Source organism: Salvia splendens, chromosome 16, assembly GCF_004379255.2.
Source record: "Salvia splendens isolate huo1 chromosome 16, SspV2, whole genome shotgun sequence".
In the NCBI taxonomy this organism is placed as follows: Eukaryota; Viridiplantae; Streptophyta; class Magnoliopsida; order Lamiales; family Lamiaceae; genus Salvia; species Salvia splendens.
In genome coordinates this window covers 2,380,887-2,394,796 of record NC_056047.1, presented here as the reverse complement: position 1 = coordinate 2,394,796, position 13,910 = coordinate 2,380,887, and the positions used below count along the sequence as shown (strand labels likewise).

General features: G+C 42.6%; 1 pseudogene; it reads right to left on the bottom strand.

Annotated features, from left to right (window-relative positions):
* Positions 1–1,456: 1,456 nt before the first annotated feature.
* Positions 1,457–4,113, bottom strand: LOC121769944 (annotated as a pseudogene).
* Between the last annotated feature and the right edge of the window lie 9,797 nt (positions 4,114–13,910).

Here is a 13,910-nt window from a genome sequence, read left to right as displayed (position 1 = left end):
CGATAATACCCCGAGTTGACATAATCTACTTGCAGTTGATATTTCGAAAATGTTGTAGATGAGTGGCTGAAAATGCATCTCAATTATTAATTAAGCTAAAAAATTTCAACCTAATAGCAATCTATATTTATTTGTATTTTTTCCACGTAACCATTAAAATAAATTACTCATTTTGATGTCGAGGTAATATTTAAAATAAATAAAAAGAATGATTTCATATTTCTTTGGTTCTTTCCCTCATTGGCTTATTCATTTGATCAGGAATAGTGAACGCGAAATTATGATGAAAAAGTTAAATGAATGTTCATAGCGATAATACACGAGAAAATAACTGATTGATGACGTCACAAATAAGGTACAAATATGACCAAATAAATGACTTCAGCCATCTTAAAAGTAAAAAAAATAACTAATCACTTATTTTTTTAGCAATCCTAATTTGAGTAGTATTTTTTTTGGACGTCCTAACAAAGTTGAGTCGCTAAGTCATTTTATTTTTTGAGAAAAATTAAAACATTCAATCACCCTTACTTTATTAGATAAATTGTCATTTAAATCAACAAGTTTGGTCAAAATCTGGTCTATCCCATCAAATCTAAAATCCGCTAATTAAATTAAGAAGTTTCAATTTTTCTAGTTTATCCCATGGGTCAAATTTTAGGTGGAATATTTGCAATCTCTACTTTAAAAACCATCTTGAAATCTCAATCCAACTTTAAGATCAAGTTCCTTGTGATAACACTTGGATTATACACATATCTTTCTCATGATTTAAATCTCAATCCAACTTTAAGATCAAACTCCTTATGATAACACTTTGGATTACAGATCTTTTTCATGATTTAAATCTTAATCCACGTCAACAAAGATTCCACCTAAAATTCGACTAATGTGATAAACTAGAAAAATTGAAACTTCGTGATTTAATTAGCGGATTTCAAACTTTGTGGAATAGACCAGATTTTCATCACAATTTATAATCTCTGTCTCCAAAAGTTTTGTACCAATTTAGTTGCGACGGAGGGAGTAGAATATAACATTACAAATAAATTGAATGCTGAGGTTGAAAACTAAATACTAACATAACAATTTAAAAAGTATAAAAATTATATATAAAACTAACAATTTATTCAACTATAATTTAGCTTCATAAAATAAAATCATCCCATAATAACTCTAAATCTAAACACTTTCATACAGAAATATTTTTTCATCAATAATCTTTAAAGTTTCAGTTTGATCTTTCATTCCATTATCAATAATCGTTCTATCATTTACAGATTTACTTACTACTGACTTAGTAAAGTTTCAATTAAAGATACGAGCAGCTAGAAAGCTTCGTGACTGCGTCAAGTTTCCATCTCTCACCTATGGCACATTCTTAAAGTTGGTGCGTGTTACTGTAAGCATTTTAATATAATTAAAAACCAAAATTTTTAAATGTGTTAGTAGTTAATTTCTTCAAACTTTTTAGAAGGATGAAGCTATAATCAAACTTTCTTCAAACATTGGTGCATGACAAGCAATTATACAAAATATCCAAAACACGAGGACAAGCATTTATTCAAACAAAAGCGAAACACAGACAAATCCACACACACCACTTGTCCTCAGCATAGACCAAACAAGACTCAACTCAAAGCGCAAGAGCTAGTCGGCAGATTCAGGCACTCGGCGCCTCCACAATCTTAATTCCACCAATGGTGACGGCCTCGCCGTTAATAAGCGGAACAATCGTGACCACAACCTTATCATCATCCGCAATATTAATATTCTCATAGAGCTGCTTCAAGTTCAACCGAAGATCACTCACACTATTCTTCGCCTTAACCCTATGCGGCAGCTGCGTGAAACCCCCGGCATACTCCGCCCTGTCCACCTCCTCCGGCTTATCGTCTTCATCGTTCACAAACACGTCGAACTTAATCAGCTTCCTGTTATCCGTCACTATATTCTCCAGCACCAGCACCTCATCCGCTTTCCCCACCGTCGGTTTCGCCACCAAAACCCTAGTCGTCTTCCTCAGCTTGAGAGGGAACACCTTCTCCGCCGTCTTCACCCCTTTGGACAGATCCTGGATGTTCACCGCCGCCGCCCTCCGCGGCGGCTTCGACCTCACCCACGGAATGTCCACGTTTTCATAGTCATACCCCATTTTTTATGGTTGAAACAGTCGCCAACTTTGACTCTCACCAGCTGCTTCGTCTCGTCGTAGAACAAGAACGACGCGTTGAGGTAATCCGGATCGGTTATCGCCTTCGGATAATCGGCCGGGATGTCGTTCCAAATGGTCCACATTCTGTCGACGTTAGCGTGATGGGAGTAGAAAGCAGGGTCCCTTCCTGCGGAGTAGAAGTTTCCGATGTCTTCATTGTATTCGTTCCTGGGGTCCCCGAACCAGGCGTGGACCGCGGTGTGGGACCCTTTTTCGGACGTGCCTCCGTCCGGGTAGGTCGGTGGCGCGTCCCCGTCTCTGTAGGCCTTCCCCATGAAGTCGGTGGCGGAGGCTGGGGTGCCTATCATTTCATTGTACATAAGGCTCAGGTTGTTTGAGATGATCTGGACCGGGTCGGTGATGGTGCTGTTTAGGGCGAGGTTGAGAACAGCGGGCGGGCGGCGGTCTTGGTTGCGGTTGGGGTCGTAGAGGGACGAGTCCTCTTCGTCGAACATCCATGGGAGTTGCATGCCCTTTGGGTGGTCCCAGTTCCAGTACGGGAGGGCGAAGGTCGGATCTTTGAGTAGATCCGCCATGATCCTCTCGTAGAAATAGAGGTACCACCTGTGGTTGACGCGATCTTTAAATTTAATATTTTAATTAATATGTGGTCCGATCTCTAAATTTAATATTACTTCAATTTTAATTGATAAAATGTCATAAATAATACTCGCTCCGTTCCATAGTAGTGGAAGCGTTTCTTTTTCGCACGCTATTTAAGAAAAATTGTGGTATGTGAGTTAAATAAAGGAAGAATAAAATAGAAAATGAAAAGGGTAGAAAGATGAAGAGAGAATAAAGTAACCGAGAAAAAATTTGTTGACTTTTACTTCCTCTGTTCCCTCATAGTGGAGGCGAAACTTTGAGCACGAAGTTTAAGAAAAGGATGTTCAGTGTGTTAAATAAATAGATAAAAAGTAAGAGATGTAAAAAAGTAGAGAGAATAAAGTAAAAAAGTGAATAAAGTAGAGAGAATAAAGTAAAAAAGAGAAAAAAAGTTACTATTTATGGAAATGACTCAACTATGAGGGAACTTTCCGAAATGAAAAAAATGACTCAACAATAAGGGAACGGATGGAGTACTTAAAAAGGGAATTGACTCCAATACTATGAAACGTGCTAAACTGATAAAATGACTCTACTATTATGGAGGGGATGAAGTAAATGATATGTCACTTTAGGAAATGTTGTTTGGTAGTATATGGAGTTTAGAAACAAAAAATAATTGAATATATTAAATAAAGAAAAAAAATGAGAGAAACATAGACATTATTTTGGTAAAAGTAAAATGAAACGTCTTTTCGGGACCGAGGGAATAAATATGGAACCTGTGGAAGGGGAAGAAGAGCCATGAGAAGTGGACTTGTATGTCGAGCTCCTCGTGCCCGACCTGGTCGTGGGCGCCGTTGCAATAAGCGCAATGGATGTTGGCCTGCTGCGAGAAGCCACGGGGATCGGTGGGGTCGGCCACGTCCAGATCCCGCATCATCTTCACGGCTCTCTTGTATTTCGCCACGTTGGCAAGGTTCAGCCGGTGAGCGGCCCGCCTCACGCGGAGCCGGTGAACAGGCGGGAGCTTGTAGTCTTTGATGACGTCAGAGGTTGGCGGGCAGCAGTTGACGTCGAGTGGGTCCTCGCCCACATAGGCGACCCCGCAGCTCTTGAAATCGGGCGGAAGAAGCGGATCCGCCCGAGCTAGTTTGGTATCAGAGGCTAGGTTGGCCACACCGTACATGCCTCCAAGCCCCAGGAGCATGTTTCGGCGGTCTACCTTGCCTTCCTCTTCCGGGCCACCGCTGCACGAGACGTGGAAACGGTGGCTCCGCCTTGCATTGGGGAGGAGGCGGGAGGGCTTGTGGGCGGTGGTGCCGAGCACCATGCATGATAATTGAAGGGAAGTCATATGCTTGGTGGTGATTGCATTAAGTGGTGGAGGTATTTATATTGTTTTTCCTGTGACTAATAATAATTAAATTAAATCAAAAGTGGTTGTCATAATTAAAAGTGATTTTATATAAAATATTGCAAAAATCACCAGTCACCAACGTAAATCACGTTTCGTCTGTCGAGTTTGAAATGTGATAACTACTAGAATACTAGTGTAGATATTATTGAGAAGCTTTATTATTAGCACCAGAATATATATACCCTATGGCCTATGGGAATATATTACAGTGGCGACTATTTTAATTACTCACCAGTTTTTAGAAATGTAATAAAAATTAAATTGAAAAAGTTAATAGAATGTAGGTCCTACTTTAAAGTATATTAATTTTATAATAAAATATGAGTGGAAATAAGTTAGTGAAATGTGACAAATTTTGTGGGACGGTCGGAAATAGAAAAATGTGAAAAATTTCAGGGATGGAGAGAGTATTTCCTATATACGGCTCACTCCGTCCGTCAAAAGTCATATTTTTTCTTATAAATATTTCATTACAATTTTACTACTTGAATTCATACATACCCACTAACTCAATTCACTTACATTTTATTATAAGATCATATAAATAAATAAGTATCATATTCTACTAACTTTTTCTATCACCTTCCTTTATAATCTTAAACAATTTCTTAATACATGGCCAATAAATAATGAGACACCTATTGACAGGCCACGGCTCCGACCGTACTAATATACCACGTGTATAAATAATTACTTGCTTGAAACAAATTTACTTTGCTACTGGTGAATTTAATTTATTATTCGTGAAACGAATTTACTTTGCTATTTATAAATACTTTGATGAAAAGGTGGCGCAAATATTAAAATTAAAAATTTGTACAACAAAATCATACTACTGCTGAAGATTTTAAGTGGTCCTGGCTGCATATTAACCTTTTGTGCATAATGATACTCCCATTTCATTATTTTACTTGATAAAATCCCATCATGATAATTCTATTTATTTAATCGTAATTATTTATTGTAAACAAGTGGTTTGTATACATAATTAATGCAGAGAAAAATTTTAGTAGTAAGTTCGCTATACGTGCACATGAGTGTTCTGGACACTTCAAATAAAGAGTGTTTATTTCATTTTCCTTTACTTTTTTAATCCAAAATTATCTTTTGATGTCAATCGTCAAGATTTTAACCAATTAGTGACTGAATAAACCATCCACATTTTAACCAATTAATGATTGAAAAAACTGTAATTTTAAGGAGTGTCTCCCAAGCGAATAAATACTAAGTACTCTACTTTATAAAGCTAATATATATAGCAGTTAAACAAAGTACATAAGCCTCAGCAGCTAGAAATGTGTCATGTGATTGAAATAAGTTAATTAAGACAATTAGCTTATCAGTTGTTCAAATAGGTGACTTATTGAGAGTGATGACACTTAAATAACCTATTCACTGGTAGGAAATTGTCAATTAGATAGTATACAACTATCTAAGTGCATAATGTGATGTAATTAAATTATATTTTGAGGATTTTTATAAAGCAAGTTCATGAGTTCATCAATAAAAAGTGTGACTACAATTTCGACCGACATCTTCTCGATCAAACCTAATTCACATGACTTCCTCATTTGATTTACGTACTGTTTACATATTCAAATATACCTAAAGCATGCTATGTGTTATCATTACAAGTTTATCGTTTGGTCCCAAAAACTACTTTTTTACAAAGGTAACTGAAAAAATGATATTGCGAAAGAAACTCACGTGGTATACAAATTATACAATTATTGTGGAGTAACTAGGTAATTCACCTCGAGGGAATAAAAAAATGCCATAAACTCGCGTGAAATGTAGAATGGGGTATGAATGTATATATAGAGGATAAAAATTAATAAAAAAATGATGATAGGGCCGATGATTGGCCCTATCTCCACAGTGGAGGGCCGATCAAAAGCTCTATGGATCTGCCAAGGCCGATACAACGGCTCAAATGGGGGAGGTGGAGTGGGACGATGTTAAGAGCACAATTCTCTTAACGAAGATTCCTGCCTTCTACGTACACAACACGACCAATCCGGCGCCCCGAACGATGGGGTCGGCGGCTGATTCACGAGCTGGCGCGGAGAGTCTCTCCGTCGGCAGCGTAAGTTTCAATTGAGTGTTGCACAAGTTTGTGGGCAAAATAATTCTTCATTAATTGGGGAACGATAATTAATGAATAGCCCTATTTATAAGACTAAAACCCTAGGGTTGGTTCGACCTAATCCTAAACATCGGGAAAGAACCAACAAAGAAAACCCGATGGAGCTTTTAACGCTCGACGCAAAAATAATCCGAAATAAGGAAAGTCAAAAAATACAATAAAATAATTAACTAAAATAACAAATAAAACTCGGGCTCTTTCAGGCAATCTGTCGAACAGCTGGTGAGCTATTTGGAGACGAAGTCCTGATAGCGCTCCGGCTGCTTGATTGCTCTCCTTGGCCTCAGCTTCCTCACCGTGTCCACCTCCGACTGATTCTCCAGCTCGTCGACGGGCGCTGGTTCTTCCTCACTCTGAATTGTCTCTGTCGTGGGTGTTGGGCATGGCTCAGCCATGTCTCCATTGATGTCGTGCTCTGTTACCTGTGATTCTGGTGCAGCCGTAACAACTCCCCCCTCCTTAGAAACCTCCTTGTCCTCAAGGGAGAGTGTAGGGTACCGTTTCAGCATTACCTCCAACGGCTCCCAAGACGGTGAATCCGACCCGTCCGACCATCGAACCAAGACGTGTTCCACTGCTGCTCCCTGATGCCATAATATTCTAGAGTCAAGTATCGCCACTGGATGGGCGACGGGTCTATTGCCGACAAACTTCTCTGGGAGAGGGACGATCGGATCGTCCTTCACGAATGCGCGAAGGAGACTCACGTGGAATACGTCGTGAATGCGACTCCCCTCAGGCAAACGAAGCTTGTACGCGACTGGACCTATCCGCTTCACCACCTCGAATGGTCCGTAGAAACGTTTAGCAAGTTTAGCGGATATGGGTTTCGCGACGGAATGTTGGCGATATGGCTGCAATTTCAACCACACAAAATCCCCCACTTCATATTCAACGTGGCGCCTATGCTTATTTGCTGCCTCAGTCATCCGTTGCTGCGCGCGAGCTAGATTGTTACGCAACTCAATGAGTAGCTCCCCCCTCTGCTTAATCAATTCTACTACATTGGGGGGAGTGTTTGCTGACGGAGCAGCTGCCACCAACAATGGGGGCTCCCGTCCATACAACGCCTTAAAAGGGGAGGTGCCGAGGCCAGCGTGGTGGAAGCAATTGAGAGCTAACTCCGCCCAAGGGAGAAAATTCGACCAAGTAGACGGTCTATCCGAAGTGAATGCTCGTAGATATTGCTCCAGGCCTTTGTTGCGAATCTCCGTTTGGCCATCCGACTGGGGGTGATAGGCGGTGGTGAAATTCAATTTTGTCCCACTAAGTCGCAGAATCTCCTCCCAAATTGCATTAAGAAATACCGAGTCCCTGTCTGAGGCCAATGTCTTTGGAAAACCATGGTGGCGAACCACCGTGTTCACGAACAAATGGGCCACTCGGAGGGCGTCGAATCGCGTAGGAAGGGCCGCGAAGTGGCCGTACTTCGAAAGTCTGTCAATCACCACCATAATCGTTGTGTATCCGCGTGACTGTGGGAGACCCGTGATAAAGTCCATTGATACATCGTCCCAAACCTGCGATGGTACGGGCAACGGTTGTAGAAGGCCTGCAGGTTTCTGCATCGAATACTTAGTGGACTGACACACCGCGCACGCCTTAACAAAGTCTCGGACTTCCTTCCTCATCTTAGTCCAATAAAATCCTGCTGACAATAGTCGGAAGGTGCGCTCGTGCCCGGGGTGGCCCGCCATGGGCGTACAATGATGCTCCTCCAGCAATACTCGTTTCAATTTGGAGGACCGGCTCACAACTAATCTTCTGTTAAAATATATAAAACCATCCACGAAAGAGAATTGAGCAGGTGCTTTCCCAGATTTAATTTCTGCCGTGAGATCCACCAAGTCAGGTAGGGAACCTGTTTCATGTCTCAAGGTCTCCATCAGCTTCGGGATAGGGTGGGCGATCGCGGTTAGACACGCTGCATCCGCCAACGGATCCCCCTCGTCCTCGGACAACTCGTCCCTCGCAACCGGATCCTGTCGCGGCTGCTCCGTGTCCTCGCGTCGAGACAGCGCATCCGCTGCTCGGTTCAATGCTCCCTTCTTATACTCGATACGGAAATTGTACCCCATCAACTTCCGTACATACAATTGTTGATCTGGAGTTTGGACAACTTGTTGAAGTAGCTCCTTTAAACTCTTCTGATCGCTTCGAATAACAAATTCCCTGCCCAATAGATACTGCCTCCATTTCTGGACAGCCTCCACGATAGCATAGAGCTCCTTATGGTAAGTCGAGGCGACTCTGCGACGCGGGCCCAACTTGCGACTGAAATAGGCAATTGGGTGGCCCTCCTGAATCAATACCGCTCCGATCCCCACATCCGAGGCATCCGTTTCGACATAAAAAGTTTTGGTGAAGTCCGGGAGTCGTAACACCGGGGTCGATGTCATGGCTGATTTTAACGCTATGAATGCTTCGGTCGCTGCCTGGGTCCACACAAAGGCATCTTTCTTAAGTAATTCCGTAAGCGGAGCCGCGATCATGGCATAGTTTGCGACGAATCGTCTGTAGTAACCTGTTAACCCCAAGAATCCGCGGAGTTGTTTAACATTCCGTGGATGTGGCCAAGCAGTCATTGATTCTATCTTTCGAGGGTCAGCCTTCAAGGTGCCGCCTGTAATCAAGTGCCCCAAGTACTCAACAGTAGTGCAGCAAAACGAACACTTAGACAATTTGACATAAAAATGATTTGCGCTAAGGATCGATAGTACCATGGACAAGTGTTCGCAGTGGGACTCCAACGTGGGGCTGTAGATCAAGATGTCATCAAAGAACACAATGACGTATCGTCGCAGAAGAGGTTGGAAAATATTGTTCATCGCCGCTTGGAAAGTAGACGGGGCATTTGTAAGCCCGAATGGCATCACCAAAAACTCAAAATGCCCGTCATGAGTACGGAAAGCTGTTTTAAAAATATCGTCCGCATGCATTCTGATTTGATGGTAGCCTGATCGTAAGTCCAGCTTGGTGAAGAACTTCGCCCTTCCCAATTCATCAAAGAGTTCGTCCGCGGTGGGGATAGGGAATTGATCAGGGACCGTTGCCAAATTAACGGCTCGGTAATCAATGCAGAACCGAAAAGAACCATCCTTTTTTCGAATTAGCAGCACCGGTGAGGAGAAAGGACTCTGACTTCTCTGGATTATGCCTTGGGACAACATTTCCTTCACTTGCCGCTCGATTTCATTCTTTTGGAAGTACGGATAGCGGTACGGTCTAACATTGACCGGCTTCGTGCCCGGGAGTAGGTGTATTCGGTGGTCGAATTGCCTAGGTGGAGGCATACCGATTGGTAGATCAAACACACCCTTATGGGTTTCAAGAACCTGGCGACAATCAACCGGGATATCCGAGGGAAAGTCTGGTTCAGTGGCTGATCCGGAAGACGTCGCGTCGGCCGGGTCCAAGGCGACGATTTCATAGAATTCATGGGTCGATGAAAACGACGCTAGCTGGGCCAAGGAATGCAGCGATATCTGTCGTGGGCTCGGTCTACGACCCTGTATGAGGACCGACCTGTTATCTCGTTGGAATTCCAGTGTCTTGCCGACGAAGTCCGCAGATATCCGGCCTAGCGACTCCAGCCAGTCCATGCCGAGTATCACATCCCAACCATGAACATCGAGGATATGCAAATCCGTCAAGAATTCAGTCCCCTGTATTGACAATTTCGTCCGCCTAGAGATGTGGGAACAAATGAGTGAAGCCCCATTCCCTACGTACACCCGGAAAGGCCGGATGCGCGATAATTGCAGCTGTAGATTCTCTGCGAAGCGGGAGTAGAGAAAATTGTGCGTGCTCCCTGTGTCGATCAAAATTCGCACTTCTGTGACCCCGAGTTCCCCGACCACCTGGAAAGGGATCGAGCGATTTCCTCCCGTAAGAGAATGAAGGTGGGAGATATCTTCTGTAATTAATTCCTCATCTTGCGGCTGGTCGTCATGTCCCTGACCCGATTCCTCCCATTCATCATCCCCCACATAACACAACAATCTGGCCGCACACACGTGGCCAGGCGTGTACTTCTCCGGACAATGCCAACATAATCCCTTCCGCGAACGCTCCGATTTCTCAGCATTAGACACACGGATCGGAGTAAAGCGAGGATGCTCCTTCTCCAAGGGTTGTTGGCTCGTTTTCTGCACCTGGGAGGAGCTGCCAGTCGGCGCAGATGAAGGTAGCGTCGGCTGACGAGTATCTTTGGAAGGCCACTGTCGTTTCTGCGACGACGACTGTTGGTATCGATGTTCCTGATTTGCGGCCAAACGCAAGGCCAGCGCCATGGCCTCGGCCAACGACTGCGGTTGCTGCAGCTCTACTTTCTCCTGAATGGGCATTTTAAGGCCCTCGATGAACACGGGAAGTAAGATGTAATCCGGGACTCCCTCCACCCGATTCAAATACTTCTCAAATGTGTCGTGATACTCTGCCACGGTTCCCGTCTGCACCAGTTTGGCCAACGGGCCAATATAATTCCGGAAACTCTGCGGATCAAACCTGTGGCGGACATCCTCCAAAAATTCGCCCCAAGTAACGTATCGGTTGTTGTTTCTGTAATTGAATATCCATTCCGCAGCCGGTGGATCGAATAACATTACCACGTAGTGGAGGCGATCCTCGTCAGGCATCATGATGTGCTCAAAATAATACTCCACTCGAGAAATCCAGTTTGTGGCGTCTGATCCGTCAAAGTGTGGTGCTCGCATTTTGACCCCGTGATGCGAGTCTGATCCGTATTGATATTGTGGACGATCCCTAGTAATCGGGGGATCCCAACAAGATGTGCGGCGACGATTATCGCGCCACCCCTCCTGTCGTGCCGCTGGTGGGTCCCAATTTGAGGGTCGTCGAGGTTGATACGGCACGAGTCTAGTATCACCAACTCCTTCGCTGGGCCATTCACCCCGTCTCCTCCAATCCTCTCGACGCGAGGCTCCACCCCGTCGCCCACCCCTCGCACCTCTCCTGTCACGAAACCCTAGTGGGCGGTGCCGAGGGTTCGAGACACGCGGTCTCCCATCGTCGTCCCTGTACTCCGCGTATTCATGATCATCTGAATCGTAATCCTCATCATGATGTTCGGCATCGCGATACGATGGAAACTCCAGGCTCCCTACGCGGACCTCCAACTGATCAAACCTGGCCATGATCCGATCGAAACCCTGAGTGAGCGGATCGATCGCGCCCGTGGCTGGACCCTGAGGCGCGTCGGCAGGCGGATCCCCCCTCGGCGGAGGGCGAGGGCGTCCGCCAGGGTCACGGCGGTATTCTACTTGCTGTCGTCGCTGTGGCCCCAATGATAGTTCTTGCGCGTTCCCCCCGGTCAAGAACGGTGGGGAGCGCTGTCCTCCTTCAATTGAATCCATGAGTTCGAGATGAAGCACCAGTTGTTAAGAGCACAATTCTCTTAACGAAGATTCCTGCCTTCTACGTACACAACACGACCAATCCGGCGCCCCGAACGATGGGGTCGGCGGCTGATTCACGAGCTGGCGCGGAGAGTCTCTCCGTCGGCAGCGTAAGTTTCAATTGAGTGTTGCACAAGTTTGTGGGCAAAATAATTCTTCATTAATTGGGGAACGATAATTAATGAATAGCCCTATTTATAAGACTAAAACCCTAGGGTTGGTTCGACCTAATCCTAAACATCGGGAAAGAACCAACAAAGAAAACCCGATGGAGCTTTTAACGCTCGACGCAAAAATAATCCGAAATAAGGAAAGTCAAAAAATACAATAAAATAATTAACTAAAATAACAAATAAAACTCGGGCTCTTTCAGGCAATCTGTCGAACAGCTGGTGAGCTATTTGGAGACGAAGTCCTGATAGCGCTCCGGCTGCTTGATTGCTCTCCTTGGCCTCAGCTTCCTCACCGTGTCCACCTCCGACTGATTCTCCAGCTCGTCGACGGGCGCTGGTTCTTCCTCACTCTGAATTGTCTCTGTCGTGGGTGTTGGGCATGGCTCAGCCATGTCTCCATTGATGTCGTGCTCTGTTACCTGTGATTCTGGTGCAGCCGTAACAGACGATGATCGCCCCTCTTCCACAATGAGGGGCCGATGGGCAAGCCGATCGTAGGCTCGATTGATCGCCCCCTATTGCTAATGCTTTAATCACAAGTACAAGATTATGAAATTAGGTTTTAGATTTTTTTTTATATTTTTAAACAAACTCATATATCATGGACCTCTTGAAACAAACTCATATATCATGGACCTCTTGAAACAAACTATAGGAGTTAGTAAAAGCAACTATAATCCCGAGTTATAAATTTATATAAATTGTATTACGTACATAATTTCCTAATTAAATTGAATCGGGTCGATATTATTCAAACAGGTTACATTATTAATTTTTTTTCATACCATGACTAATTTGCCACTCTGTCCCTTTTTTCTAATACAATACACCTTTTCTTCATGTTTCAATCATAGAGAATTCCAATCATCATCGCAGTTTTCGTCAATGACAATTTACGAAATTATGTAAGAGGGAATAATACATTTTTGGTCTCATTTATTTGATTTTATTGATGAATAGATATTTTGATTTGGTAAGAATGGGTGCCAGCAAATAACCAACCAAAAATATTGTGAAGTTATATATCAGCGAAACTAGATTTACCTTCTGTTCGATATTTGAGAACATTTATTTAATTAAATTAATAGTCGATTATACCATTTCAATGTATAGAATATTTATACGGGTAGATCGTCAATGCACAAGATCATTTATAAAATATATATAAAATGTCAATTAGGAATATTAATCTCAATTGATCAAAAGTTAGTTATAACTTACTTTCAAAAAATATCTACAAATTTTAAATAATTATAACTATCCCAATTTAAATTATTTTTTACACAACTTATATCAAATTAAAGATAATTTAATAAGGATTCTAACGAGATCTCACTATGTTCCGATGTCAAGATTAATTTTTTTTTTGAATTTTCGTATTATTGAAGTAACAGCTCAATGTCAGTGTAACTATCATGATATGTAAATAGTATAATATATATATATATATATATAGGTGTGATCAAATACAAACTCATATCTATAATACAAACTACAAACTTTAATCCTACACATTCCTTGTAAGTAATCAACGGTTAGCAATGTGATTCATATGTCAATGTCAATGCCTAATACAAAATCTGTCACTAGGGGAATGTCAACGCCTAATACAAATTTTGTCACTGGGGGGAATGTCAACGCCTAATACAAATTCCGTCACTGGGGGAATGTCAATGTCAACGCCTAATACAAATTCTGTCACTGGGGGAATGTCAACAATGTCAACGCCTAAAGTTTGTATAGTTTGTATTATAGAGGGTTTGTAGATTATCATTACCATATATATATATAGGGTTGTGATCAATTGAGATTTTTTAGCCTAATTGAGAATTGAGATGCATTATAAGCCACTCATTTTTATTAAATGAGTGGTCCAGAATTTGCCACATGGAAAATATTTTTACATTAATTAATTGTGAAAGGGCATATTTGTAATTTCATCATATATTTTATTTAATAAATATTTTTTTTATTTTTTAAAAAAAAATTATTT